The sequence below is a fragment of the Alligator mississippiensis genome, chromosome 16 (genome assembly GCF_030867095.1).
Source record: "Alligator mississippiensis isolate rAllMis1 chromosome 16, rAllMis1, whole genome shotgun sequence".
Classification (NCBI taxonomy): domain Eukaryota; kingdom Metazoa; phylum Chordata; order Crocodylia; family Alligatoridae; genus Alligator; species Alligator mississippiensis.
Genome location: NC_081839.1, coordinates 32705274 through 32732413, shown reverse-complemented (window position 1 = coordinate 32732413; position 27140 = coordinate 32705274). Strand labels below are relative to the sequence as shown.

The window sequence follows — 27140 nt, the reverse complement described above, 5'->3', positions numbered from 1 at the left end:
GCAAACATGACCAAGGTTGCAGAGATCTCCCTGCACTTCTGGGCTGTCCCCAGTCTGATGGTCAGCTATCAGTCACCTCGGGGTGTTGACCACTCTGTCCCTCCTCCAAAGCCCTTCAGCACATGCTTGCCCTTCAGCCAGACCCCAATGGGCTGGGGCCAGAGAGCACTGCTACCTGTAGGGTGAAACCCTTAGTGCAGCAGAGACAAATTATATTGCTCCTTTATGCAGCCTTTTGAAGGAAGTGCTCTGGAGCCTGTATGAGGGCTGTGACCAGGAAAGATAGACTCCCTGCCCTCAGTTTTGGGAGCAGGACCTGGGCCTTAACTCAGAGCTGGTATGACCTGCTGGAGCCATGAGCTGAAGCTGCAAAAAAGGTCCCCCTCAATCCCAGGCCAGAACATGGCCAGAGCAGACCCGTCCTGAAGGAACTGAGCTACCTCCAAAACGCCTCCACTGAGCATGTATAACCTGCAACTGCTGAAAGCTGCATACCTTGAACAAATTTGGGCAGACTTGCACTGCAATGGCAAAGGATATGCCCCCCCATCCTCCCCATATGCCAAGGCTCTGCTTCCAAGCACAGGCCCCTGATACGATAACCAGAACTTGGATACGGGGTGCATTTTATTCCAGCTTTGTTCTCAAAATCAGCCAAGGCATTTGGGCCAAAATTTCCCAGCAACCTTCAGCCTACATCAGGCACTCAGTGTGGGAAATTTTAGCTCAGATGATTGCAGTTTGGCAAAATTACCCATAAAGAACTGAAAACAGGGTTCTATAATGGTACTTGCTGGACAACCGTGACAAGTGGTGATGCTGCCACACCTGCCCACAGTCAGTAAGCCAAGAATAGCTAGGGTCCCTTCTGCTGTCAGGTTTCTATGTGATGATGGGTAAGGAAAGGCAGATGGCTGGAAAGGGACAGCGAGACAGGAGATCACAAATGCCACTGCATGGCAAAGCTCTGCATGGAGAGCTCTGGGGAGAGCTGGGCCCAGGGAAGGTTGTTACCTGCTGCGGGGGAGTTTGATAACACTGTAATTGGAGCAAGTTAAAAAGCAAAGGGAGTCTCATTCTCCCCTCATCTGTGCTTCTTGCATAATTCTTCATACTGCAGTTTGCTCAAGGCCTGTTTTGCTGCGGTGCAGTTGCTCTTTTATATCGGCTGCCATCAAAACCAGCCACAATCTGCCATGGGGACTGCATTAATACTGGAGACAGCAGCCCATTAAAAATATATTTAATGGCATCTACCCAATAAGACACAGGCTGATCTATCACCTTCCTCCTTTGGGTTTGGAGCTCAATGCATCAGCTGCTTTGCATGGGGCATAATTTCTAAACAGCTTTGTGGTTCGGTTCAGAGTGTTTCCTGCTTTCCATCTCAGATCCCAGGAGCGATGGGAGCGAGCGGATGTGTGTAATTATTAAGCACATGGCAGAAGGAAATTCATTCTACACTCCAGGCCTTAATTAAATTCTATTATTTTACTTTTAATTTTTTAATTCGTTTACACAGGGAAGTCGCAACTGTTGGACAGCACAGATATGAAAACAGATTTTGTTTCTGTGAACCGCTCTGAAAAAAAAAAAGTGATGTTTCATTAGAGATTAATTAATATGCCAGCATAATTAATTTGGGGAATAGAAGAAGGGCCATCATACAAGAGATGCTGTGCATCTAGGTGACAGGGATTTTGATCTGTTATAGATCCATACATAAAGAACATAAATAGCTGCGGTTTGGGAATTTGAGAAATATCGGAAGAAACATTTGACATCTACTTTAACTCAGAACCTCAAATGGGCTGGGACTGTTTATATTGCTTCATTATTATTACAGGGTGGGTTTTACCAGCTGTCTTGCTGAGCAGTCATTTAGCCTTAAACTATAGTTAAAACTGTCATGGTTTTAAGCAAATTATATTGCGTAAAGTAATTATTTCTCTCACGGCAAAGAGGATCCAGGTAACTCGTGAATTTTTATTTCTGAAAGAGGGTTGGCACGGCACCCTCTACGACAGAGCCCGGGAAGCAGGGAGAGTTAGACACATGAGAGCATCTTTAGGTGTTAATAAAACTAGGGGGTGTGAACAGGGCCTGTTACCGCTGTGAATGATACACTAGGAGGGGAGAGAACGGCAATGGATCAAAGCCATATTATTAATTACCCTGATTTGCCAGCAGCAGCCTGACAAGCAAACAAAACTCCTTGGCATTTAAAGGTCTTTCCTACACTGACAAATGTTCATCCCCACAATTGCCGCCAACTTTACAGTTATTGCAAATCCTGAAGCAGTCGTTCTGGAGAGAAGCACATTTCGTGGGCTACCCTAGGAAGCAATTAGAGGTTAGTGGTGCCCGGGGGCAATATTACAATTGTCAGATGGCGAGAAAGAGAGGTTGTAGCCTGATGAAATCAATAGGTTTCTGGGCCTGCGGCATATTTCCTAAACCACTGGAAACTCCGACACGCACCGAGTGAAGCTGGTGTCAGATGCTATTATATCTTACACCCAGCGATTGAAATTCAAACCATTTGGGTGAGATCAAGAGGAGGCAAGCGGTATCTTTGCAGAGATTCAAGGTCAGAAGGAAACAGACCTTTGCATGGTCATTCCTACCCCCATGGTGACTGGGCCTTGGTCTAAAGGCAGAGGCATTTTTTAGGAAGCTGCTTTGGGCACTTCACTGCTGAACCAGAGCAGCAAGTCACTCATCCTTTTCTATGTCCCCCGTCCTCTCTGTCCATCTGTTAGAAGCAAGCAACTCAACTTCCCAGGGCCAGAGATCAAACGGTGGGTGGAAGTCTCATTAGTTATGCACAAAGTAATCACAACAGAAGGAGAGACGAGCCAGAAGCGTGGTCTGAGAGCCATTATGCAATTCCAACAGACGCCAAGACACTGGCAGAGCAGTACGAGGCGGCATCGGTGTCACCAAGAATCATGCCTTCAATTCTCTCTCTCCTTCTATAGCTGTAAAAATATTTCTTCCAGAATCAATCAAAATTGGAACCAGTTTTGCACAAAGTCCCACTAATGAGAGCCCATCTCCCAGCGAAAGCCAAGCTTCAGGCACACTGAGATCTGAGTGCATTCTTTGCTCGAGGCACTTGGGGTGAGTAATACAAAGTTTCCGAATATTCATAAATGGGGCCTATTGTGGAGCCTGGCTAATTTCTAGCACTGAACACGTAAGCAAATCCAGGCCTCTTTGTAATTGGCTCATTTTCTAAACGATGATTCATTGTGCATTGAAAAAAAAAAAAAAACCCATGAAAACATTCGTGATTTTTTGCATTTTCTTAGAACAAAAATAACCCTTTCGTTCCAGCTGCAAATAAAGTGACATTTGGGATTGGGGAAATTCTCAGAAATAGTCATTTTGCTTTGGCTCTCATTCTGAAGCTCTCCAAAGCCGACGAGTTCCCCCTGCCAGATGACTGGATTATCATAGGGCTGGTCTAAACACGGGCTCATTCTAAAATAGCTCTTCAGCTAATCCAGAATAAGAAAGTCTGCACAGCGAGTTAATCAAAAAGACTCCAGTACATTTTCCATTCGCTCCACCTTCAGGTGGATTCATTTTCCAGGGCAGACAGATAAGGCTGTGGAGCTACACACCCTTTTGACCCACAAGAGCTGGCTCAGACTTGTCTTCCCCTGATGAAACAATGACTGGAAATGATTTTTTTCCCCATTTTTGTCAGCCTTTTTCTAGCACTTGTTTAAAAATTGTAAACAAAGACCCTTACTAGCTTGTGGGAAGGTAGCTGGGGTATCTTTACACTGCATTTCCGTGACTGCCCTGGGGAAGGGATCTGTGTCCCCCCCTTCATCCCCTGAGGCCTCCAAGGCCCCACCTGAGCTGGCATGTCATCCTGAGACTCCTTTAAGAGAGACGTTATAAGAGCAGCTTTTGCTAGTCCTGACTTGAGCTGAATATGCTGAGAAAAGCCAGCGCAGTCCAGGGTTTGCTGTGCTCTCTCCTCGGTATTGATTCCTGGCCTCTTTGCTGACAGCAAACCATTGCAGCACATAACATCTCATCCTGAAACTGCCCTTTTAATGGCTCAGGGCCTCCTCAGTCACTGTCAAGTGTTTTGCAGGAGATCAATTTGTTGCACAATATCCCCTTGGCTTCACCCTCCACTGCCTGGGGAGCTCCGTATGGGATCTTCTGTCCTGGGCTTCATGCTCCACAGTCCTGTTTTCTGCTGCTGAAGCTGTTCTTCTTTGATGCTTGTGTCTGTGTGCATCGCAGTGGAGATCCTCCCAGCGGCACTGGCATTAATGCCCATGTCAGATGAGGACAGAAACAAGTGAGCGCTCCCACCCTGCAGGGCAAGCTTGGCCACCATGCAGGCCACCCATCTTGAAGCCTCAAGCTTGTCTAGACCAGCAAAGTGGTGGGCTGATCTAGTGCATCCTCATGGGTTCTCATACCGCCCTCCTTACCGCACTACTTGAGCAGCACCCAGTCGTACGGGACGCCCCGTCCCTAACCTCTGTCATGCCTGGTGCCTGCTCCCACCCTCTTCTGCTCAGAAAGGGCAACCTTAGTTAGTGTGTGTTAATGAGAGTCAACCTTGCCTCCAGTGCAGGTGTAGATGCAAATTACCTTCTCTGATCAACACAAAGGTGCTTCAAAGGAGACAGAAACAGGAATTGAATTATTTAAGCATCTGCTTAATGTGTGCGCCACAATGCTGAGTGGATCAGAGGTACAAACAAGCAGGGAAGGAATCACAGAGTAATATTAACCACAGTGGGGATTGCCGACCAGATAGGTTTTGTCAGAAAGAGGCTTTTTGATGAAGCTTCTTTTTTTAATTTGCCAAAAAACAAGCTTGTTTCCCATGGAAAATGTCTATTTTTCATCCAAAGCCCTGGTCCTTCCTTGGAGCCACAGCTCAGCACAGTCTCATGGTGGCTTTGCTCTATGGGCAAGGCTCTCCCAGTGCCCCCTGGTCTCATCCATAAATGAGGGGCAACATGTCTGACCGGCCTTCATATGAGCACCTGCCTTTCACTCGGTCGTATCGGCATGAATTGGTACTACGGTAAGAGGCCCCAGCTGAGCTCAGCACCCCAGCACGGCAGGGACTCTGCAGACATGGGATGAGAGCAAGCCTTTGCCCAATCCAGAAAGGCCAACCAGGAAGAGGAGAGTTTATCAGCCCCATTTCACTGAAGCCAGGGTAAGAACTGAGAATTAAGTGACTTGCCCAAGGCTGTGCAGGTAGCCTGCAGCAGAGCTGGGACTTCAGCTGCTCAGGTCAGCACCTGTACCACAGACCGCTCCCCAGGAGCCGTCGGATGAGTATGAGCAAGGTTTATCACCTGCCTTGTGCCCCCTCCTGATGCCCAAGCTGGCCCAGATGGTGGAGGCCCCAGACCTCCAGAGTGCCAGTCCAGTCTCCTCACTTTCCTCCATGAAGTGCTCTATCATGAGCACTTCATGAGACCATGAAGCGTCTGTGGTGGGACAATTGGGATGGGCTCACCCTACATTGCACCACGAGTCAGAAGTTGCAGGACCAGCCGGAGCCACTCCTGACAGCATGCAGCAGCAAACAAGGCTGGCGCCAGAGCCTGAGGAAGGTTGTGCTGAAGGGGAGGGAGAAGCAACATGTGTGGAGAGGGCATTTCTCATTAGACCTGTCACTCAAGCAAGCCCACTCGTGCTCCCAGGTGGTGGCGAGGTGTGAGCCTGCAGCAGCAGCGTCAGAGCGGAGGTTGGTGCCTCACAAGGCAACGGCAATTGACTTTAATTACGCATCCCCTCCGGCTGCTGAACTTTGAAGACATAACAAGGATAAGAGGAAAAGTGGCTCTTGCTCTCCAGGTGAGGTTTTCCAAGCTGATTGCCACCACTCAACACTCCCAGGGGCCTTTGTTAGCAGAGAAAAGGCACCTGAGACAGAGGGAGAGGTGCAGAAAGGCTCTTCCAAGACAGCTTGTTTCCCTCCCTTCTGCAATTGCCTAGTTTGAATTCAAACCTGGAGATATTTATATTTTCACTCAAGGGGTGCGTGGGCACCCCCAAAAGGCTGCCAAGGCTGGGTGGGGAGCCAAAGAGCCAGGCTCTGTCCCACTCAGCAGGCCTGTCATCCCGAGGAAGGAGGCACTGAGATGACTTGAGACATCAGGCACATGCCGAGGCTTGGTGACGTAACGAAGTACGGCTGCCTTCGACTCACTGGAGAGGAAACTCGGTCACAAAGAGGCAAAGTCACTTCGCAGACGTCAGTGAGCAATAGAAACCCGGCCACCCCCTCCAGCCACTTTCTCTAAGCGCTAGGAAGTATTCACGGTAGGGCAGGGAGAGGGAGAGGCCACACTTAGACACAGGAGAGAGGAAAACACGGGCAGAAGGGCATGGGGCAAAGGCCATTGATTTCCGTGAGGCCCTCTGAGCCCTTTCAGAGCCAGTGTTGGTCCGACTGCTTCAGGATTTTCCATTCCTCAAAGCCCAACCCCGTCAGACAAGCAGGATCAGGCTGGTATCAGGCATCCCTTTATGCCAAGGGTTACTGCCCCTGGGATGAGAAAGACATGATACAGCCCACATCCACTGAGATGTCTGTGACAGAGCAATTTTTCACCAGGAACAAAGCCATGCATTACAAACACGGGGTCCGTTAGGCTCTTATCTGCGATGGAAAATCTTGCATTCAGTCTGACGAGCAGGCAGCACAAAGGCTCACAGTGCCTAACCACACAGCCAGCCTCGTGGAGTCTTTGCCCCTTTATAGCAGCCCATGTTTATATTTATCAGCAAGAAGGAAATTAATTCTCTTTTTAGCTCCCCAACCACCACCCTGAGAGATAGGCGATATGTGTTCGGCATGGCAGAGAGCTGCAAGAAGAGTATTTCAATTCTTCCTTCACTTACAAACTCTTATTGACTCTCAGCTTCTGACCCGGACTCTCTCCCTAGAGAACTAAAGCAAATGTTTCTTAAACAGCTGCAGCCAGTTCAGTTTTATTCCAGTCTGCTCCAGTAGCGTTTGCTCAGCCACTGGCCTGGCAGACTGAAGGGACAGGCCTCAGACAATAAAGGGAAACTATGCAAAATAATGAAATCCAAGCAGCAATGGCAGCCTGATACTGCAGTTGCGTGTTCAGAAGCCGTGGTAAATGCCATTAATTAAATCTTCGCCCAGCCCTGTGAATTAAGACAGAAGTGTTCACGTACTTATTTCCATTTTGCAGAAGGGAAAGAAAGAGCAGAAAGATTAAAGCCAACCGTTTTCAAGGCGGTGACTGTTTCAGGGGTCGATTCTTGGGGGATCCATCTTAAGACAACAGAGCCAGATGGTTTCAGGTGCTGGGTTTCTGCAGCTCAGGTCAGGCCAAACCCTGGGAGACCCCAACATTATAGGGCTGGGGTTTCTTTCTAGGTGTCCTTGGCCTTCCTTTCTGGTCCTAGGCGCCATTCTCACTCAAGTGGCTCATTCCTTACAGAGAAGCTTTGATGCCTGGGTGACCGTCCACGGGGCAGGATCGGGTGCCGTGTTCTCCCAGCTGTGGAGCAGGGTCATGAAGAGAGCTGTCCCATCGTAGGCCCCCTGCTCAGAGCATGGAGCCCCTCCCTGCAGGCTCGTGCATTGCCCATGAAAACAAAGAGCGGATGCTGTACAACCTCCCCACGCAGACATTTTGCAAATATACAATGGGCCTTCACTCTGACCTGAATGGTGTCTCTTCTCAGGAACTAGGGAGTAAAGCCTGTAGGGCCTGTTCAGGGCCCAGCAGCTCTTTAAAATCCATTTTTTTCATTGCCAGCCCCCTGAACCAGCTACTGCCCTGATAATCCTGAGCCAAACTGTCTGCTCGGTTCAGTCAGTGCAGCTCTATCAACGGCAATGAATCTCCTGTTCTCTCCCCAGCACTGTTTTTAAATGTATTTGTAGCATTGCCTGACTTGCAGGCAGCTTCCAGCTGATCGTGCAAGGGCCCTGAGTCAGGAGCACTCAGACCAGCTACTGACCTCTCTTGCTGCAGCCTTTGTTCCTCTCTTTCTTGCCACGTGGCAAAGGGGGTGCCACCTTTGGTTTTCAGCACCAGGATTTGTCTTTTCAGAACCAGGAATGATTTATCACAAAATCATTCCTGCTTGTTCCTATCCAAGATTTCCCTGGCATTGGATTTTGGTTTTTTAGAGTGGGGGGAACCCCTGAACAAATTTCACCCAAATGCATGTTCCCACAAAAAGCCTTTTTTCCCCTAACATGAAGCATCATCAGTAGCGTGCAGATTTTATGCCATCCAACCAGGAAAGCAGGGACTGAAAACTTCCAGACCATGAGGGCACATAGGCTACAAACTAGAAGAAGTTCCTAGACAGTGGAGGGAAGAGGCACAGTTGCCGTCAGTGGAGCTGTGCTGAGTATTGGCACTGGACCCTCTGTTTCTGTGCATGTCTGTGGCCTTGTCTGGACCATAAATGACCTGCACTGCAGCACCTCCTGTTTCAAACCCCATCCAGAACCAGGCTCTGAACACTTCTGATGTCCTGGCTCAATGCAGCCTGCCCATCACTTTCCAGATAAGCCCCTTAATAGACTGCATGAGCAGCTCTTCAGTATGCTGCCTAAGATCTGACATTTCCATTAACCGGACACTCATAAAGTCTCATTGGACTTTGAGAGGTGCTCGGTGTTGCGGCTCTAGACAGCCGAGGGTTGGGACCCGTTGTGGAGAAGGAGCCAAGTCAACCGGAGAGCACCTTATCTCCATGGTCACTCTAGTCGAAGACTAAATCAATCCTTGGCTGATAATTGGAGTTGCTGCACCTGTCATATGCAGTGCCATTGTGACTTTATGCTGCTCTGTTCAATCTTTGTTTGATTTCCCATGATGGACTGGATCAGTCTCCGAAGTAACAGCATACTGTGTGCGGGCTTCAGCCATGCTGTGCCTGTCAATGCATTAAGCAGGAACATGCTTGCAGTGAAGTCTGCTTATTACAAACCTCATTTGTGAATAGATGCAGGACCTGTGCTGAGCAGAGTACACATTAAGGAATATGGATACATCCAGCTGCCTTGGAAGGAAGGTAGATTATGGTGCCCCAGTTGTACAGACCAGTGATTCTCGAACCTAGGGTGCCTTGAGATCCTTTCAGGGGTGCTGCACAACGTTAGCACTGTTAGGTGTACAAATGTGATTCCCAAGATAAACCCAGAGATTTCCAGTAGGAACCCAGAGTGTCAAAACTGCTCTGACCCACTGTGATCTTTCTGGGGGTTTTTTTCTATAATCAAGAAACGAGTGAATATACACAGAGAGAGAGAGAAGTTAAATCTGTTACCCAGTGCCTCCCAGTAAGTCAACAGCAGAGCTAAGACTAGAAACCCAGCCTTCCTTGTTCCCAGGCCTTTCCCCCAACTCATACTGAACTCTTCTGCAGGCTCCACAAACAGAGATGAGGTGTTAGGCAGCAGACAGGAATTTTCCTACCCAAAATGATGTAGAAAACTGGCTTAGATAACCTACAGAAGTTCCTCCCAATTCAAACAAACTTACATGCCTCTTCAGTTGGCAAAGGCAAAAATCCCCATTTCTCTCCTCTGAAGTAGAAGTGAGATGGTAGTAGGAGTGGGTAATTGCATCATTTGTGCCAAAATATGCAACAGATACAGGGCATTTAAGTTCACAGACTCTGCACAGGCTACCTTATGATTAATCTTCCTCCAAGAGCTGAAAGCCGTCAACCCTGAAGCCAGATATGGTTTCACTCAAAGAAAAAAAGCATCTTTATAATGAATGCTAACGGGCCATCCTATTTCTTTGCAATAAAGGTCTCACAACTTTGAGCCAGACAATAGCACAATAGTCATTGGTGAATCAGAACTAAGCACTCACTACAAAACAAAACCACAGTTCCTCCTGCCCGAGTTCAAATGTGGAGATGGATCTCTCAGGACCTGTCTGGGATCACTTTCTGTGATCCTTCTAGCCATTAGCAGGCATCACTGAGAGTGCTGCAGAGGATAATAGAGCCTCCTTTATGGGGTGATGCTGAACATGTAGTGGTGGACTGGCTGCCATAGAGTGGAGCAGGGTTTTAGGTTGAGTGGGGGATCATGGGCTTTCAGCTGATAGCACACACCTCTGGAGCACCACTTGGAGGGTACTAGCTCCCTCTGCAAGCGAGTAAGGACCTACGCTCCCCTAGAAGCCTATGAGAGTGTTTGTCTAGACTAGTCTCTTCTGGGAGTAATACCATGCTCTCCTCTCCATATGAGGACAGTGCAATTTCACAGCCACTTTTTGTGTTCTCGATGATGTGCCCCAACCCACTGAGCACCCTCTCATGACACTTCCAGCACTGTTTTGCTCAATAAGTTTAGCAACAGAAATCCCTGAGTAATGAGTGGTGTTGATGGGAGATTAGAGAACAGGCATGGGCAGATAGCTGTGAATGAGCAGCTTGGAGCAGTCACCCCAGGTATTTCAAGCATTACCTCCATGCAGTTGAAGAAATGTAACCTACCATGTGAGCTACAGATTTAGTCAACGTTACCCCCACCACTGCATGCTTTCTGACTTGCCGATGAGCCATGGAGTTACTCAAACTATTCAATGAGGTTAAATAAACTAGGTTTTGCTTGCGGATAAATCTCTTTAAAAGAGATTAAATTGGCCTAACCTGCCATCCCTGGTGGACCCCCCACAAATGATTTACTGAGCTCTGGCTTATTTCTTGAAGTTTCTGATTGAGAATTCAAGGGGAATGAATTTCACCACAGACTCCAGAGGTCTGGAGCCTTATTGGTTGAAAATTAGTTCCTAATGTACAGCAGCAGAGGAACAGGCTTCATATACTCCTGATACGGAAAAAGCAACATGTATTATTAGCCCAGACAAGGGTACCTGGTACATAACAGAAAGTCTTCCTTGAGACCTGCCATTTTTTTTTTAATTCATGCTTTTCCTGTGGACAAACTAAAAGCAGCTTTCTTTAATAAGAGCGAAGGATGTGTTGACAGCACACATAAATAAGACCATTACAGGCAGCTAAAATGCAGCTTTGCTGATTTATTAAAGCCTGTAAATCAAAATGACAATATTGATTCACACTGCAAGGTTTTGGCACATGATAAACAATCAATACGGCCCTTTGAGTCCATCCATGCAGAGTATGCCCTCCAGTTATGAATTACAAAGAGTGTTTTTTCTGGATTTGAGTGAGGTTGTTTTTCTCTTAAACGAGCAGATGTAAAGCATATTTGTAAAATCATTGAAAAGCAAGGGAGACTACAAAAAGACGAACTATACCCTGGCTGTATTAGATGGATAACCCCCTGGAAGAAATAATTATGCTTTAAGTTTTATTCATATTGAAACTAAATACTCATACTGAGGAGGAGCAAAGGGTATAAGTATTCAGAATACATATACACTGTGCTTTGAGCCCTGATTTTTCAGTTTAGGTAGAAACAAGATTTGTTAGACAAGCTGAAGTAAGAGTATATTAAAACCTACTTTAGCAAGACTTGAAAAATAGTGTTTCTAAGGAAGAGCATCTCCCTCGACTGCTCCTGGGCCTTATGGAGAAGGTAGAAGCTCTATCTTACCTCTGGCTCCTTAAATATTACATACAGATCCCCAATTAACAAAGGGGGAAATAATATTTTAATCAGAGGCATGCAATGGAAAGAATTCATTTGAATTCAGTCAGAATTTCAGCCAAGATCTCCTTCTTCTCTTTGGTGGGCTACCCCATAGAAAGCTGAATACATTTGTTTGTTTGTTTTTAAGGCATCAGCAAAGTGGTGGTCTTAATTCACCATCCCTTCGCTCTAATGCTGGCAAAGTCAAAGAAACACTTTCAGGAAAACAAAACCCCAAAGCAAATCAAGCCATTTCTATAGAAACCAGAGCTTTCTTGGACAATGTCTTGCCAAGCAAGGGAGTGTGTAGTCCTTGAATCAGACTAAAACAATTAAACGGCCCTGAAGTGTTCCCTCTACTAAAAGAAAGGCAGGGGGAAGAATCCCTTGCAGGTAGACGCTGGTTTTCACCCAACACCTAGGAAATAAAAGGACAGATCCTAGCAAGGAGCCTTGCCTAGCCTGAGGGAGTGTCTGCCCCCAGCAGCAGGTTTTCCCTCTTCATCCTGAGCACTTCGGCAGGGGCTGGGGGCTTCTGTGGGGGAGGTTGGGCTGGATGCAGCCGTGATCCCAGCGGGGTGTTTGGCATTCCTATCCGGGGGCTGAGAGGGCGGGTGGGCAGGGGCAACAATTTGGTCCCTGGCAGCTGCACCCTGCACCTGGGCAGAGCAAGGGCAAGGCAAGCCAAGGACAGGGCTGGGCTGGGCAAGGGAAGGGAAGGGCAAGGCAAGGGAAGGGCAAGGCAAGGGAAGGGAAGGGAGAGCTCCTCCCCGGCCGGGAGCTAGGAGCTGTCCAGCGCGCGGTGCTGAACCCGCCCGGGAGCGGGAGCGGGAGCTGTCCAGCGCGCGGTGCTGAACCGGCCCCGCTGCCGCCCCCGCCCGGCCATGACCGACTACAGCCCGGGCTAAGAGCAGCCGGGAGACGCCTGCGGAGCTGGAGCTGGAGCTGGAGCCCGGGCGAGCGGCGGAGAGCTCCCGCCCGCGGGACTTGGCGGCCGGCAGCCCGCGCCACACGTGTCCGGGGCTGGGAGAGGCAGGCAGGGCTGGCCGGCGCGGGGAAGGGGCTCCCACCCGAGCTGCAGCCGCACCCCCGCCTTCCTCGCCTGCCCCCGCCTCCTCCTCTCGCTCGCTCTGCGTCCCGGGGAAGAGCCCGCGGCCATGGGGGAGGCTCCGAGACGCCGGGAGCTTTGAACGTCGGGGAGCTGTGGATCTACCGAGCCAGCAGCCCTGTCCTCGGAGCTCCAGGCACGCGTATGGCTTGAAGGTAAGAGCGATTCTAATGCTCATCCCTTCCCTCCGCCGCTGGGGATGGCAAGGCAGGCAGGGCAGCGCTTTGCAGTGCAAAACTTCCATGGAGTCGTCCCCCAAATACCCTGTGAAATTCATGGGGCGGCTTTGCCTCCCACCAACTCCCTGAGTCTGGCTTAGGAAGAAGACCTCCCCGGGGTGCCAGTGGCAGGTCTGGCTTCCCCCAGAAGTTTGAGACTTCACCAGTCTGGCAGACAGAGACTGGAAAGAAACCAGCAGACTCCAGAGCCCAGGGCTTAGCGCCAGCATCAGATCCCCCCTGAGGCTCCCGGGCCCTGGGAAGTTGCCACCCTCACAACAAACATCAAGTTGCTTTAGGGAAGGAAAAAGCCACGTCTTGTACCGAGTCATTTAGTGCTGTACAGAAAGTGAATGCCGCGGAGAGCTGCCGCTTTTTTGCCCAGTGCAAGAAGGGATCTGCAGGTTGATGATGGAGGGGAGGTTGGCTTCCCTCCTTTCCTGGGAAGCCAGAAGCTGAGACCTTTTCCTCAAGACCTTGCCAGTGTTTGCTTTTTTCCTGGATGGCTTATAGTGACTTGTGTGGCAGGAATAGGTCTTCACTTTTACCCAGCTATATGTCTCCATCTCTCTTTGCTGGTCAACTATGTGCTTAATTTGACTCCTACCAAAATTAGTGGGGGTCTCCCCAGTGACCTTGCTGGATTGGGCCCTGTCAGCCGCACATCTGTGGGGTTTTGCACAAGTTTCTGACTGTGGACGTAGGTGGCCCTTTCGTGCGTGGTAATCCGCGGGTCTAACTCGTGGTGTAAGATGTGGAGCAAAAGTGCTACCAGTGTGGAGGGAGGGTGGTAGAGGCAAATAAAGTTGAAAACCAAAAGAAAAAGAAGAGCAACTTTATCTTTTATAATAATCACCCCAGTAATGACCCTGGCTCTGGCGGATGTTGACTGCATGTGCAATTCACTGCAGAATGGCTCGGATATAGTCTAGCATCTTAAAGATTTGATTTAACTGTGGTTTCTTAATCATAAAATGATCCAAATAATTCAATCTCTTATGTGTAGGCAGTTTCATTTCTTTCAAAGCTAATCTCTATGGATTGCTCCTAGCAATTCGTAATAAATTAGGTGTTTATGGCTGTTACCACTCTATCTATGAAGGAAGAAAGTGCCTTAAATACTTGCTTTTTAGCACTAAGTGAATCTGATTAATAGCTTCCTGGATATCTTCCTGTCTGCTTCCTTTTCATGAATCTTCATTCTTCACCCTAGAGCAAACTTTCCTTAAACTGTTTTTGTGTTCGTTTAGGAACGAAGTGAATCTCTCTCACACGCGCTGAACATGTTGTGACAGGCAGACATGAGAGAGGTTTCACTTCTCCCATCCTTTGTGCTCATTAAAAACAGGAGGAATAATTCTATTAAAGTTAATGGAGTTTACCCTTGTGGGAGCCTGGGCACAGCGGGCAGGGCAGCAGGAGCCAGGTGAAGTCCCTGGGAGCGCACATTTCAGCCTGCCCTTCGATCTTCACCAAGAGCTGCCCCCCAGTTGGCCCAGCTGTAACTGGGTACCTAGTCATTCAGGCAGCCAGAGAGAGTGAAACCCACAGGGCTGCTTCATGTGCTATGGGCTGTGGAAGCTCGCATAGTTTAACCACCCTGACCCAGGACGCTCCTATGCTGAGACAGACCCAAAGCTGGCTGAAGTTTTGGCACAGTCATGCCCTTTGAGTGCTGGCGTTGCTTTATAGGATCTGTTTCTCTGTCTGTACTCACACATGGACTAACACATCTCAGTTATCTGGTCTGATGTATCACAAGATGTCACAACATGCAGCTGAATGTATAGCACGTGTGTATGTATGTAATGTATACAGACACGTGGAGTGCATGTGCTGGGCCGTGATCTCCTGTTTATATGCTCCGTCAGTCGAACTTCTTGAGGCATATGTGCAGTGCATCTGTTTTTACACTCAGCAGAGCTAAGCAAGACAGGCACACTATGTCTCAGTAAGTATCTCACCAAATAACACGTGTGATCCCCCTGTTACCAACACGAAAGACCCTACCTGTTGCTCTATAACGAGAATGTGATACACATCAAAGAACACAGGGTCCCCAGGCACAACAGGTTTTCTATGCACAGCACTTGTTTTAAAACCTCATTAACCCTGTTAGGTTCATTTTAACATTGGTTATGTTTTCTAGCAAAAGCAAATGCTTCCCCTTCAGGCTTCGCACAGAAGCCCATGAACTGCCGCGGAAGGCAAGTGACTCTGGGTTAACATGAATCGAGTGTGTGTGGTGGTGAATTTACATCACACACAGAAGCACACAGTTGGCTTGCTTTGCTTTGCTCTTTGCTTTCACTTCCCATGTAAAGGTTGAGGGCTCAGGCTGCAGTTCAGACTACAAGAGAACCTTGTTGCCTTTACAAGGGAATAAGAAAGAATAAGAACTACCTCCCCAAGGATATCACTGCAAAGACTGTCCAGACCCACGCATCTGGGGCTTCTTGTCTGTTTAATTCCTCCCTAGGACAAGTGGTCAGGGAACAGGGGGGAGCCCTGTCTCCTGCTCTTTACTTACTGGTCCCTGCAACTGAGCCTCGGGGTAGAAGGACGGCAACGTCTTGAAGGTACAGGAGGGCTTCCCAGGGGAAGCAGAAGAAGACTGGTGACTTATAGGGGGTCTCTGGAGTCACAGTGCTCCTGCGGTTTGTCTCTTGGGATACACGGGATTCCCGCTATTCCCAATGGTCTGATACCCCAGTGTGAAAACCCAGCAGGGAGAGGAGCTGCATCAGTGCAGAATCAGGCCTCTTCAATAACTCATCCGAGCAAAGATGATCTCCCACATGCCCACACAGATACCATAAGGACAGCAAAGATCACCTTTCATTCAGCCTGAATACACAATGAGCAGAAGGGAGCAAGTAAAGTTATTAAACCTAAAGCCCTTCAAGCTTCACTGCAATACTAGATGGTCTTGCATTCCCACCTGCCCACGAACCTAATTCACTTCAATGGGATATCAGCACGGATGGCAAGTGACAGGGTCATGTCTATGATGCTCTTACTGGCTCAATACGCCTTTCCAATGCGCCTTCGGCTCAGTATATTCTATTTAGTCATTACAGGCCTCAGTCTCCACGGCTCTGCACATATTTTTCTCTAATACAGAGGACAAAATAGGAAAAGTAAGGAAGCTCTAGCCTGCTTTATCTTCCTTAATTTTCTCCTTCCAATTAAAATAGCAAAGGGATACAGGTCCTTATTCACTTTTGACCTTAAAATGAACAAACTGCCTTGAAAGTGTTTGAAACGGTCTGGCTCTGAGGCAACTTGGAGCATCAGACCTGAACTCACCCTCTCTCTCTAGGAGCCAAACACTCTGCTCCTAGAAGGAGTTAGAATGAAACCCTAGGGTGGAAGGGATCTCTGGGCTCATCTGTCCATGCCCCTGCACAGACATTTCACTGCTCTAGAAAGTTACAATCCAAGTTGTCTCTGGTTCTTCTGTTTTGATTCCCTGATGCTCTGACTATACGCAGTCGCTGTCTCCTAACACATCATGCAGATAAATGAGACATGTTCATCTGACTGGACAGAGAGGTCTTTCTAGTTCAGATGGCAGTCCAGGGAGTCTGCTGGACATAAAAACTTCTCCTGCCAGCTGTGGTTTGACTTGCATCTAAGGATCTCGCATACACTGCTACTGACGTCCCAAATACGAACTGGAAATCTCTGCTGCAGCTGGCTCACAGTAACCAGAAACACAGAGAACATCAAGGTTGTTTAATATATCAGCTTTCTGCCAGAGAAAGAGCTTAGAGCATGAAAGTGCTCTCTCCAAACCATTTCTGCTCTTTGAAGACCTAGAGAAGACATTGCTCTTGCTTTTCCCTGCATAAACCAGAGGCACCAGCTCATTTACTTGCATTATCACACACATATAGTGCTAAATGTATCCTTCTCTCTAACCCAACTCTTCACACAAGCTGCACTGTTATTTTAAACCTCATGGATAGACAGTGCTTGCTTAGACCCTGATACAGCCAAGCCCTTAAAAAGCGCCTACCTTCAAATGCATGAGCAGTTCTTCAAGCATAACCCCAGAGGTATAACCGGGACCCAAAGAAAGAGGCTCCCAGCCCTGGTACTGGCTCAGTGCACAGAAGTAAATGGAAGTGAGTCAATTTCTTATTAATAGCATTGCAAAATCCATAAAAATGCATAGCTGCCTTTGCACTTCTCATGCAACTGGCACTTAAATAATGTTTCAGAGCATCCGGGATGAAGTAGGGAGGGTGGTAGATAGGAGCCAGTGAGATCTGGACTGCAGAGATTCGTTTGGGGTCTGACTGCTGTGCACAGCAACCTACACGGAAAAGCTTTTAGTGTTTGTCGCTGCTCCGGTTAATTCTTCAGTAGCACGCAAATGAGTTTGGCTAATTTGGTTCTCTCAAGTGTTGCTTGGTAGGTTCCTTGGAAAGGGGGAGGTGAGTGTTTAAGTCCTGTCAAATGCATCATTCCTGGAGCGGTTATAAAACCAGCCCATAGTCAATTTAAAATGGTTGCTAATAAGTATTAACTCCTCTCCCAATTGTTCTGCTTCAATTGTGTTGTCTCTTGCTGTCCCTCATGTGGTATTTTTAGCTTTATTTTTAATTTTTTTTTGAAGCTGCGCCTGTGTATTCTGTTAGTTATCTGCTCACACATCCTTCCCAATTATCTTAGCGGGGATTTTTCTCTCTGTCCCCCCCAAAATGGGTTTATTTCTGGTTTACTCTTCCCCGCTGGTTTCCATGTGGTTCTGTGGGTGGCAGCATGTTCTTTATCAAAGCAAAGAGACATGATTAGTCCATTCAGAAAATGTAAATGAAGCCGCCTGTGTTATATAGCATTTGAAGAGGAGAAATAGACTGCAAGCAGCAACAAAGCCAGGCAATAAGCCAGAGACAGCATTACGGCCTGCAGGTAGTCCAGGGCTATCAGGAATCGAGTCACATTTTAAGTTCCCAGTGGCTGTCACCGAATGTGCTGAATCTGTGTAAAACTGCCTGGTGGCAGCTTATCAGTATACAATCCAGTTCAGGCAGAATAAGCTAAATCCATTCTGATTGTGTTGGCTTTGCATCCAATATATTAATTTTGATTCATAGCCCCGCATCTGCATGTGTTCTGTCATTTATCCTGAACCGCAGCCCCACAACCCCAATTATTTCCACCTGAAAGTTTCCAGATCCTGAAACTGTTCTTGCCCATTGACAGGTCTGTGGATTTCATGTCAGTGCATGTTTCAAAATGCTGATGAGTCGCACCGTGGACTTGTAATCAGCCTCAACTCCAGAGAGCCTGCGCCAGGCATCCTGGCCTAGCAGGGGGTTCTCAACTGCCAACAAAAGTGCTGTGAATCATGCTCCTCTGAACGCTGGAACAGAGATCTGGTCCCAAGGAAGTCACATCAAGTGTCTAATGTTCAGCACTACCTAAATCACCAGTCTGTGCTGGGTATTTGCACAAATCAGTAGCTCAGGTAGCTGGGATTTCTGAGGCTTCTCTTAGGCACTCCTCTAGTACCACGTCCTTGGTATTGGGGGCCTCCTCACAATATTTAACACAGCTATCCTGTGAGGTAGGGAAGCACCATATGCCCATTTTACAGATGGGGAAATGAGACACAGCAGGCAGGTTTGCACAGTGAAATGAAGCACCACGTGATGACATCCCAGCTGGCTCCCTGCGATCTAGCCCTGGACTGGCAGCAGTACAGCCGAATCACAGGTCAGCAGCGTGACCGTGCCAGCCTGTGGCAATTACCCAAACAGCTGCTGGTTTAGAGGAACAGCGCTAAGAGATCCCCAGCTCCCCATTAAAATCAAAGGCTCTGAAATCAGAGCCTCATCAGAGCCGTGCCATTAAGCAGCCTAAGCCACTTGTGCCCCTCTTGCATGAACGCCCAGCTGAATTGCTTCTAATCTCCCCACAGTTGAGGGCGCTTGCAAGATGTGTTTGCAGTTGTACAGAAATACTTCAAGCTCACCCCGACAGCAGATGAATGAGCTAAGCATATGTAAGCTCCATATTTACAGTTTCTGAATTACATACTGATAGTAATAATTAAAGCCTTTTAATTATCTCGCTACTTAGGGAATCAAAAAGTCAACATCAAAATCCCTGGGGTAATGAATATTTCTGCATATTTTTTTTCAGTCGTTCTTATCAGCGTGTCCCGTGTCTGCATTGTGTGGGGCACGATGCAGTTGTGGTCCACGACTAGGGCTTTTAAGCCCTACCGCTGCGTGAACAAATAATAGCACTTTATCAAAGCCTTGTTCTTATTTATTTAAGGGAATCAGTCAACTGTGGTGCCCTCATTGTTCTAGCTACTGAACAGACATGAAGTAGAAAAAGATAATCCTCCCCCCAGAAGCTCACAAATTATTTTAAAGAAACGTTAAGACTATTTGCCATGGTAACACTGGTCTGGAGAGAGGTGTAATTGCTAGAGATAAAGATACCGAGTGGAAGGTACTCCCACAGAAGTCACTTGGTGTTAAATCAGTCCATGAGGGATGTGAGGGCAGATTCTCAAGTGAGTGGAGATCAGCATTGTTCCACTAGCTCCAGTGAAGAGATTGAGGATCTTGGTCAAGATTTGTAAGTTTTTGTCCCTTCAGGGAGCTGCTGGGCCTTGATATGGCTACAAAGAGAGCTGGATTTACTTCCCTGTTGGATCTTTAAAAGATTGTGTTGCTTTGTACTCAAGGCTGTATATTGAAAACAATTTGTGAAACCAGTGAATGGTTCCCAGCATAAAAGCAGGCCCCTGAGAATCACTGACTGCTCAGTTGGCACGTGCCCGTTTCCAGCAGGATCTGTGCCAATTAAGAGACTTCCACCGTCTTTGTCACAGGCAGAAACATCCGCGTGCAGCACTTCTGAAATGGGGGACGTCAGAGTTATTCTTTTTATTACAACTATTTTGATACTCAGTGTCCTGACATTAATCCCTAGATCAGTTGCAACTCCTAGATGGGCTGAAAATGTTTCTATCAAAACATTTTTTTCCATGAAAACGGGGATTTTGACCCAAAGAAAATGTTCACGGCAGGTGCCAGATTTTCTTAAAAACCTTTTCTTATTTGCACTCAAACTCTGAAGTCCCCAAAGCAAATGTTTCTGTGCAGAAAAAAAGTAAATGTTTTCAGCTGAAAAATGTCATTTTTGGCAAAAAAAAAATTCAGGAAAAGAAAAACAAAACATTTCTTGGATATGCTGACACCCATTTCCACTTGCAAGGTGCATCAGGTGTGGCAGGAATCGTGCGTGGCTTAGCAATGAGTAACCACAGGGTATATGAGAGAGTATTTGTCCAGGTGTGGTTGATGTTTCTCGTATCCAGGAGACATTCCTGACTATTGTCTCTAGCACTGAGCCGGATGCCAGAGTGACAGGATCAAGTCACCACCTATCGATGATAAAACAACTTGTGATTTCTAAACTGCTTGGAAAATTATGGTCTTGAGTTGCAGCAAAGGAAGTTGAGGTTATATACTAGGAAAAACTTTCTCACCAGGAGGGTAGCAAAGCACTGGAACAGGTTCCCCAGAGAGATGGTGAACTCTCCATCCTTGGAGGTGTTTAAAACCTGATTAGACAAAGCCTCAGCTGGGATGCTGTAGTTGGGGCTGGCCCTGCTTGGAGCAGGGGTTGGACTAGATGTGACCTCCTGGGGTCCCTTCAAACCTCATTTTCTATTGTTCGAATTCAAGCAAAACCCCTGGGCACAGTCTTTGTGACAAACCCAGAGCACATTGCCCAGTGACTGTTTCATCTTTGCCTCCTTCTTTAATGGGAGAAATTGCAACATTATTGGTTTATAGGCTCCCTGTCCTCACAATGAACACAGCATCTGGGCAGCTCTACCAAGAGTCAGCAAAACAAACGTGTGGAAAGCATCTGAGCCAAAACCAATACAGAGGCTGTGGGCAAGTATATCCGAAAGGCTTGTGTGAATCAACTTAGAGCCCACGCTGGCAGGAGCTAGCCAGGATACTTAGCGCATGGTATGGCTCAAGGTCATCATCTACAGAGAGTTTAGTCTCAAGGTCAGCAGTCCCTGCTATCTGTTTGGTGCCCATGGGAACTGATCTGGAGTGTCACTATTCACTGGCGAGATGAGTGTGCACACAGTGTGAGTGTGCCCCCGCCCAGACAATGACAAGTGCACAAGCCCCTGGAGTTCAGCAAAGCCAGGCTCGTTTCTGCCAGCTGTTGATCTGTCTCAGTGCCCAGATGTTTCTCACCGACCTTCTCTCTCACTCCCACACACTGAACATTGGCTCTAACACTTCCCAGATCAAGAAGACATGCTTCACCTGAAAGGGAAGACACTCCCAGGCATTTTACAGGGTTAAAGAGCAGCCTGTCAGGTTGGGGAACCATGACACTGGTCTGGTAGCAGCTGTCAGATCAAACTCTTCCTTGTGTCGCATTGGAAAGGAAGCCGAAGGAGCATGTTTAAATGTCTGCCTGCGAGCCTCAGGTGGGAAGATGCAGGGAGACGGGGCTTCCACGGGGGACGGGAAGAGGAACAGATGTCACCACGCTGCTTAAATCCACATTTTCAACAGCTCTAAGGAACATAAAGACCCCTGCTGAGTGCTTGGAAATGACACCCATCTCCCCAGGGCATGGGCTCCTCGGCTCCTCTGTCACCCTCAGCAAATCGCAAGCTGCCACATGGGCTGAGATTACGCACGTTTTCCTTTTAGCCTTTTTTAAAATTATTATTATTATTCCCCCCTGCCCCCCTCCTTTGTGCAGCTGGTAAATAAAACAGCCAGTGTCAGGACACCAGACTCATTTCTGCCTTAAGTCCCAAGCCTTCACCTCCACAATTACTCATGCCCAACTGTCAATAATTAAAAACATTAGTTGGTCCACGTGATATTTGAGTCTGAAAGAGTATACATCCCACCTCCCCACCCCCCTCCACTCCAAATAATGGGCTGGAAACATTCATGAGTCTGTGGAGCTCTGCTAATGACTTTCTGGCATAAAGGGGATAAGGAGCAACGCATATTCATAATGCTAGCCTATCCCAACGACTAGTTATGAATAGCATTTATTGTGCCATTTGCCTCCTGGAAGCTCTTCAAGACCTCAGCTGAAATCGGGGTCTCCTTGTACTAGACACTAGCCATCCCCCATCCCAGGGGCTCTGTTCTCAGGGGATGATGCTCAAGGACATTTTTAGAAAGACCCAGGGGTCACTTGACAACACTGGAATAATCTGAGCCCTGCATGAATCAAGCTGGGGTGGGGAGGGGGGGTTATAGTCATAAAAATATCCACAAATCGATTTTTTCAACTACTGAACTGGATTCAGTCGTAAGCGCAGCGACAGTGTAATCCAATGGACAGGCGCTGGGCTGGAAGGCAGGACACCTGGGTCCTGGGTCTGCTGCATGGCCAGGGCAAGTCAACTGTAGGCTGCTTGGGGAAGGGGCTCTCCGTCTTGTGTGCTGGTGCAGCGGGCTCGGGGTTCACGGCTGGGGATCCCAGCTGCTAGCTCCCTACAAAGAGAGGTTGCAGTGACTCCCTCCTCTTTGCCATCCCTGCCATTTGTTGTAGCCTGTAATCTCTCTGGGATGGGGAAGGATGCTCGCAGCAGAACGGGGTCCCAGTGGTGATGCTACTGCAGTGTAAGCACTCAGGAAAACAACAGCTAGAACCGAAAGCCCTTTCACTGAGCTGGCCACAGGGGACCAGGCATCCCTTCCTCTCTTGCTCCCTCCTCCTCTTTGCAGTCTTTCCACTTCAAAAGCAAACCTGCCCAGAACAAGGAAACCCAAATCTGGGGTAAAATTTTACCCAAGCAGCCTGCTGGGGCCCTGAACTCTCACCTACGCCACCTCCTCATCATGCTGCCCTTTGCCTCGGGCGCCTGTCACCCCAGTACAGTTTGCAGCATCTGTTGCTGTGGTTACCAACCACCAGGCCTGTGACCCGCCTGTCCCCCTGCACCCAGGCAGCACACCGGTGCTTTGCAGCTGAACGGCCTCACAAAGCATCAACAAGTTGAACCTGAACAGACAGGCTTGGAATAACCTTTTGCCGGGTGAGGGCTTCGTCAGCAGGGCTCATGAGAAGTGACTGGTATTTTCCAGTGAGCTAAAGGCATTGCACGCGTCTACCACAGTTCCCCAAATGCGGTGCTCTTTCCTGGCCCCGGCTTTCTGGGTCCCTGCTGCCTTCCTCAGAACAGGGCCCAGGTTGTAACCTAAGGCTGAATTCACTTGGATCTGAAGCAACGCTGCTCTTTTTGGGGAAGATATAAATGTTTCCCTGCAGCTCCTCAGTGCCTGGAGGACTAACCTGAACAGCCAGCTCCTCTAATTGCAGCTTAATCTTAGGAACTAGGAAGCAAAGCAGGACAAGAGAAAAGAAGTCATTACAGCTGATGCCATTTGGGCTGGAGAAAAAGCAGGCAGGCAAGCTGGGCCTGGCTGGGGTGAGCAGTTACAGGAGAATGCAAAAGGAGGAGTAAAGGCTTTGAAGTCTTGGGTTCGGACTTTAAGAGGCTCAGAAGGGAAGACATGCAAGCAGGCTTGGGAGGCAGGGCGAGTGGGGGCCTAGGTATACCAGTCATGTGCTGCGAGACAAAATGCATCCTCCTGACACCTCCTGGTGGGATGCAGTCCCCAGAGCTCACAGTTTAGGGGTAGCGTAATGGCAGTGGGTTCTCAAATGCTGGTGACTATCTGTTACTGCTCTAGCGCATGCTCATGTCACACTGGAAGTTTCTCCGACTGGTCTGAGACAGGTGCAAACAGTCTCAGCTCCCAAGGGCAACCCAAATGCTAGGGATGCGGGGTCTCAGCTGATTGCTCCCCCACCTGATAAAGTCATCATGCACCCCTAGGAATTGGTATTTCAGATGCTGCCTGTTCTGGTACCCGGCTGCTGCCCAAAGGAAACCAAAGCCAGAGCTGCTGGGGTGTTCAAAGAGTGCACTTGGCTTAGTTTTCCCAAGCCCCATTTTCATGAACAAAGTTGGCCCCCGGTGACTGAATTCGAGGAGCAGTGACCTCCTAGAGGGTGGCTTGTCCAAATCATTCAGTTAATGCAAATCCTCTCCCTTTCTGGTAGGTGCAGCCCCCCAGGCTATTTCATTTATTTTCCAGTTTTAGACTCATCCCCCACCCAGGTTAGGAGCTAAACCCGCAGCCTCAGCACACCCACTCATGTAGGCAAACAAGGCTAAGCCCCTCCTCTACACACCAAGACTTCTTGCCCATGGCTGAGACACCACAGTACAGACCTGCTAGCAACTAGCCCTCAAGTATCAACTGAGAGATTAGTACTTGCCCCACTTGTAAATGCCTGGTATCACTCTAACTTTGGGGCCCAGATCTCTGGTGGGCCATGAGAGCAGCTCCCCACACTTCGCTGGAGTCCTGCCCAGCTACATCTGCAGGAAATGTAGCCCTGAATTTTCTGATGCATCACTGCTGGCACGGAGAAGGAAGGCATCCTTCCCCTGGCAGCCTCAGTGACTCTTCTGCCTAGTGCCAGAGTCTCTCTCCAGCCCCTGCTTTCCCTGCCAAAAAACCTGCAATTTTGGGTGTTCACTTTCCCCCAGACTCCAGGCAGGAAGACTGCAAGTGGGACCCGTGGTTCCTGCATCCAATACATCGTGTTACCTGGGGTGTAAACATCAGCCCCTCACTAAGCAGAGTCCCTTAAGGTCAGAGCCAGACTCAGCTTCACCCTAACCACCACCAACAGTTATTTACCGAATTGGTTACTTATATTGCCTGGCATCATAATGAGAAAGCCACCAAGGGATTTGACTCCAGCAGCTAGATCAGCTGATCTGTTACCAAGTGTATGTCCCTAAAATTAAAACCAACCCCAGGAGGCAAGGAATCTAAAGGACAAACAAGCCGAGCTATGAAATGAAAGCTTCCTGAAGTTCTTCCTAAAAAATCAGCTCTTTTTTAACTGAAAGATCAACTGATGGGCAAAACCGAGGAGACTGCTCATCTCTCCAGACCTCCAGAGTCTAAAGAAGACTTTGAACATCTCTCAAGAAAAGACTCTCTAATAAGAGCTCAGGAAGAAAAAAAATACAGCAGGCAAGTCTCTAAGTCATACCTGAAAGCTGGCAGTGCTGGCATGCAGGAAGGTTTAAGAGAAAAACAAGTGTCTTTCAAGCCCCGCGTTCCCTCCCCCCGTGGACTGGGTGGCAGAGTTGGAGTTGAAAGTTTGCACTCGTGTTTCTGAGTCAGGCTTCGTCTGGACGGATTCACCGACTGAGAGGGAGTCTCAGCATGTCTCCGGGCAGCGGAGGGTCTGACTCGACTCTAGGGAGTGTTTTCTACACGCTGTAGAGTCTGATTGCTAGACAGCAGGTATTCATTTGCTGGGAGCTGTGTTCACAGAAACCTACAGCGTGGCGTGCAAGGCAGCTGCTTTCATGCCACCGTTCTCTTTAGGTAAAAAGTAAAGAGCAGGGCACCACGGTGACGTTTTCACCTCGACCCTACATCGGTTTGCGTTCCAGGGTTTGCACCCGACCCTTAGAGATAGATCCCACTATCACTCTCAGACAGGCCCCATTTCCATGAATAGCCCCGGCATCACCCAGAGCAGCAAGCGCAGTGTGAGTGGGGTGTGTTGGCTCTGTAAGGAATATGCTGCCTCCATCCCAGATGAAAACAAGCTGCCCATATGATGCCACTGAAGAGTGAGGTCAGGGAGCCACCGCAGTGGCACGACTGATTGCAAAAAGCCTTTGTTGCAAAAGGGCAGGTAGCTTTCAGCTTCCCCAGCATCTCCTCTCCTTGCTGAAGGATCAGCCTGCAGCAGTTTGCTCTGGGCTGAGCTGGGGCCTTTAGCAACAGGCTGGCACCCTGGGAGACGGGCTCCGTCGTTAGGTTGCAGGCTGCATGTGGATGGTAATTTGACTTCTGGAGGCTAATGAGCTAGACTGAGATTTAACACAGGCATCTGGGAGACATCTCACTTAGTGTCTCTTGACTAACGGGACTGCTGCTAGTTAGTGCCGGCACCGCAGCACTTGTGTTCCACCTTCGCTGGGGAGAAGGCAAGGTGCAGTGATAACCACTTGAGGGAAAAAAAGGGTTATAGAAGAGCTCCTCCCTGATGCTTCATCTGTCTCACAGTAGCAGACAGAAGATAATGGAGCTGCAGCCTTGGAGAGGACCCTGGGGTTACATCTTCCCTACGATAAATTGACTGAGGTCCAGCTACACCGACTACCCCTCCTGCAGCCAAGCGTTCTGGAGAGAATGGCATAACTGCAAGAAGAACAAAGTCCCATCCATAAAGCTTTTGGAGAAGGTCTGCTCTTCCATCAGGGCAGAAGATAAGAGTGAGATGGGCCCCGCTGTACAATGGGTCATCACCCTCCAGGTAGCTTCGCCGTCTTGTTTGTGGGTCGGGTCTGTGCAGCGGGGTAGTGGCTGGGTGAGGTATGCTGCTGGCTTTCAAGAGCACACAGAAGCAGCAGAGCCATATGCTACAAGAATTGACTTATTAAGACTAATAAAGGAAATTTGAGGGGCCCCTGACCCTCATCTGTTAATGCACCAGAGAAGGGGCAGAGCTATGGGAGCTTCAGGACATAGGAACAAGTGGGCTCAAACTTGCCATGAATAAACCGAGGCTGGAAGTGAGACGGTTTCTCATCATCGCATCAATTGAACTCTGAGCAGCCTTCCAGCAGGTGCAGGCAGCACAAAACCTGACTGGCAGATGGAGCTTGGCCAGTTCATGAAAGGGATATGACATGGGCTGAGTGATAGCAGTGGGCTGGACAGATGACGCGGGAGGGCGCTTCCCCATCCGGTGGTCCCGCAGTTACAGGTGAGCAGGCACTTGCCCTGCCTTGAATGCATGAATAAGGATGCATTTCCTGTGTGCTCACTTCCATAGCTCAGGCACACACCTGCTGGCAAGTCTCGTGATGGAGCTGTAAAGCAAGAGTCAAAGGAGAGAGAGCCTGAGAGACCTATAGGAACAATGGACCAGATGCTCTGCTGGTGAAACCCAATGCATAATGGGTCAGTGGGTGGACATGAAGCGCAGACCCACAGCTGGTCAGAAATCCTCTCCACCAACAGGGAGGATGCCCAGAACAGAAGGGCAGGGGCTGCAAGGCAGATTCATGAGCAATGGCAGAGCTAAGTCAAGGCAAGCAATGAGCTTA

At 48.6% G+C, this 27140-nt stretch overlaps 1 protein-coding gene across 2 annotated transcripts in view; it reads left to right on the top strand.

Annotated features, from left to right (window-relative positions):
• Positions 1–12565: 12565 nt before the first annotated feature.
• Positions 12566–27140, top strand: part of DRD2 (dopamine receptor D2) — a 54778-nt gene continuing 40203 nt past the window's right edge. Inside the window, exon 1 of one of the 2 annotated variants that reach the window (XM_006265249.3) lies at positions 12566–12892. The gene's annotated coding sequence lies outside the window, so the exon portion shown is untranslated. The remainder of the gene's footprint in view (positions 12893–27140) is intronic. The other variant, XM_006265248.3, reaches the window with a different exon arrangement.